At 49.9% G+C, this 3,856-nt stretch overlaps 1 pseudogene; it reads right to left on the reverse strand.

Annotated features, from left to right (window-relative positions):
* LOC102814006 overlaps positions 1 to 1,690 on the reverse strand; it is a 5,888-nt pseudogene extending 4,198 nt beyond the window's left edge.
* Positions 1,691 to 3,856: the final 2,166 nt, after the last annotated feature.

Below are 3,856 nucleotides of genomic sequence, written 5' to 3' on the forward strand. Positions count from 1 at the left end.
TGCCACTGGGATGGGAGATATTATAGGTTGGAGGTTGTAACAGAGGTCTTGAGGTACATGGAGAGGCTAAGAGGTGAGCCACTGGTGCAGCACTACTGAGGGTAGCTGATGATGGGTATGTAAGCAGAGTAGGCTGGCCTCCAAGATGAGTACTTCCAGCCAGATGGGCATGCACTGCTGTGTGATTGGGACTTCCGTGAGAAAGAGTGAATGGATTACTTGTAACACTAGTAGGGATGTAAGCTTGCTGTCTTCGATGCCCAAAGTTTCCATTCCACTCTTGATGCCCAGATCCGAAGTGCTGAACCTGACTGAAGTTCAAATGCTGCTGCTGGAATGCTGATGTCAATTTTTGCTGTTGACTGCCCACTGCAGAAGGCTGGTTTAATTTTCCAGGAGCAGATCGCCCTTTTACTAATGGCTGGCATGTAGAATCTGTGGTGTTTGCCATATGCTCATCAGGATTTAATCCATGTTCTAGTCACACTGGCAGCACCACGACAGTACAAACAGCTGGTTTAGGTTTCGTGTCAGCAGAGGTTACCGGGGCTGTGTTCTGATGAGTGTTCTCCACAAAACTGCTCTCTGCAAATGGACTATCATGCCCTGAAAACTCAGACGTGGGAGAGCCATCCACAGTATCACAACCACTTTCTTGCTCTTCATCTGACATACTGTTGGGTCTCTTGCAAGGGGATGGGCTAAACTGCCCTGAGGAGCTGGTGCTCAGAGTACTATCAGGACTACTTAATGAACACATCCAATCAATATTCAAGGTGCTCTGGCAAGCTTCACAGTCTAGATTCCCTTTACATTCTCTAAGTGAATGTCTCTGGGATGTCTCTTCCTCATCAGTGTCACTGCTAATGGTGATCACACTCACGGCAGGACTTTGCGAATCAGCGATGATGATGGTTTGCCGCTGTTTGTCGGCACCCGATGAAAAAGAGTCCTGTCTGACAGATGTTTCACAACAATTTCTCGCCTCTCCTTCTGATTCATGATTGTCCTGTGTTTCTATACAAGTTACTTCCTTGATATCTTTCCCATTTATTATCTTTGGAGAAATAAATGCTGAATGGGGGATATTGGTATTCTGCAATGAATTACTCCTGTTCTGGCACAGCTTAGTTTTCTTGGCAGTGGCAGGCTGATGCCAGACAACATGTGCAATGCCTACACTGATTGGCTGAGGGGCAGACAGAGTTATTTGATTGGTTAGCAGCGGCTGCGGCATCACTGAGTTATAATGGCTGCTATGGGAAATCATTTCCCCCCAATCTCCAAGCCTCTGTGAAGCAGCCTCTCCCTCTGAAGTGAGTGTAACAGCTGCTGGAGCCAAGGGTGCTATCTGCTGCCAGGCAGGTACAAGCATCTGCTGTGCTCTGCCAGACCATGTCTGCTGAGAAAGAACTCCTGGTCGGATCTGCAGTGGCTGTACAGCGGGGGCCTGAGTTACAAGTGGAACTGTGTTATCTACCCTTATCGAATAACTAGTGGGTTTACCATGTGTTGCAGGAATACCATGAAGAGCTGGGGGACAGATAATCAGTGTCTGTTGAAAAGCATCACCACAACCAAACTGCGCAGTCCCCGCCTGCAGAGGTATCCCATGGTGCACAATGGAGTGAGAGGATGGGGTTAATGCCAGACTTCTTAGTGTTCCAATTTTAGTAAAATTTGCTGTCAGATTAGCAGCTCCTGGGTAGGGGGGAGGGGAGAGAGACAGACAGACAGAGAGAGAGAGAGAGAGAGAGAGAGAGAGAGAGAGAGAGAGAAGAATTCAGGTTGCTATGGCCTACAATTACAGTCAGCCTCTTGGCTCCCTAACAGGCCTGGGAGGAGTGTTTGCACAGACAGGGGCAGGGACCAGCAGGACCCTGACCTCAAGTGCACACCTGGGCTTTCAGACCTAGGGCCCAGCAGGACTGGCTGAATGGGTAACCCCGAAAAGGCAAAGCAGGCCAGCCAGGTGGCAAGGCTGTGACACCCACAGGGAGCCGCCCCTTTGCCCAGGTGACAAAAGATGGCTGGGCCCACCCAACGTCTTGGCTCCCAGGACTTTGAACCCCCACAAATAACTGGTCAGGGCCCAGCCTGTCCAGTGCTGACAGACACCACCCTCCCACCCTCTGAATTTACTTCTCAACACCATGCCAAGGGGCTGCCACCTCCAGCAATAGGGATCTGGCCTCAATCCCAGAAGGCTGGTGCTGTGGAGGAAGAAGGAGGGGGTGCGGTCAGGGTCCATGTAAGCGCGAGCTACTGGGATACCGCTGCGGACATCTCTCACATCCAGGCCTCTGTCTGCTCACAGTTTGTAGGTACAAGCATGCCTAATACCCCTGCTGCTGACTGGCTACCTGTCCTAGCATCTGCACAGGGCTTCTTTTAAGCACCCCCTGGACCCCCAGCACCAAAACCAACACCACCAACACCAGGCCCATTGCCTGGTTCAGAAAAAGCCAGAAACAAAGGGCCAAGATGTACCCTGAGCTGCATCAGAGAGCCAGCAGCACGTGGCCCTGGGAAGGCTGAGGCTAGGCCTAAAGCTGGCTTTGGCTCTGACCTCTCTCTCACCGCTGTTTTTTGGGGGGTCCCTAGGTAAATCTATGGGAGATTGCAGCTCCTCCCGGGCAAGAGAGAGAGAAGGAGGGCAGCAGCTGAGCCGTGCGCATGTGCAAAAGGAAAAGCCTATAGGGCGCCTTATTCCCAAGCGGTCTCAGACTAATAACCAGGGCCAACCCTGCTTAGCTTCAGAGATCAGAAGAGACCGGGCGCATTCAGGTTACTATGGCCTTAGACGCCTCTCGGCTCATTAAGAGGCCTTCTGGGCAGGCCAGGGAGGAGTGTTTGCGCGGACCAGCAGGCCCCGACCCCAAGTGCACACCTGGGCTTCCAGGCCTATGGCCCAGCGGGGCTGGCTGAATGGGGAGCCCCAAAAAGGCAAAGCAGGCTGGCCCTGCGGCAAGGCTGACACACCCACAGGGAAACGCCCCATTGCCCAGGTCCCGAAAGGTGGCTGGGCCCACCCGTCTTGGGTCCCAGGACACTGCTCCCCGGGGCCCAGAAGACTCTGAGCCCCAACGAATAACTGGTCAGGGACCAGTTGGTAGAGTAAAGTTTAAGAATCGGGCTTCAAATCTCCCTGGGTGGCAGTAGTTCGAAACTACCAGCTGTTATATGTGAAAAAGATGAAGCTTTCTGCTTCCGTAATGATTGATACCCTCAGAAACCCTATAGAGGGTATCTATAAGTCAGAACCAATTCAGTGGTATATCTATCTCTGTCTATCTCTGTCTATCTATCTATCTATCTATCTATCTATCTATCTATCTATCTATCTATCTATCTATCTAAACGTCACGATCAGTGGTTTGAAACTACCAGTTCTTCCATGGCATAAAAATGAGGCTTTCTGCTTCCGTGAATTTGTACAGCCTCGAAAACGCTGTATAGGATCTCTGTGTTGGAACCCACTCCAGGACATATATCAATATCAATATATATATATTCATAAATAAATATATTCAGAGACCTAGTGTGGCACTGTGGCTTAATTCACCAAACTACAAACCTGTTGGAATTACAAAGTTGGCTGTTCAAGCTCACCAGCTGCTGCTCCTCATAAACCCTAAACAGTGTCTTACATAAGAAGCTCTGGTACAGTAGAGATTAAAAATCGGGCTTCAAATCTCCCTGGGTGTCAGTAGTTCAAAACTACCAGCTGTTCTATGCAAAAAAAAAAAATGATGCTTTCTGCTTCCGTAAAGATTTACATCCTCAGAAACTCTGTAGAGGGTATCTATGTGTCAGAACCGATTCAGTGGTATATCTATCTATCTATCTATCTATC

The sequence above is a fragment of the Chrysochloris asiatica genome, unplaced genomic scaffold (genome assembly GCF_000296735.1).
Source record: "Chrysochloris asiatica unplaced genomic scaffold, ChrAsi1.0 scaffold00289, whole genome shotgun sequence".
NCBI lineage: Eukaryota > Metazoa > Chordata > Mammalia > Afrosoricida > Chrysochloridae > Chrysochloris > Chrysochloris asiatica.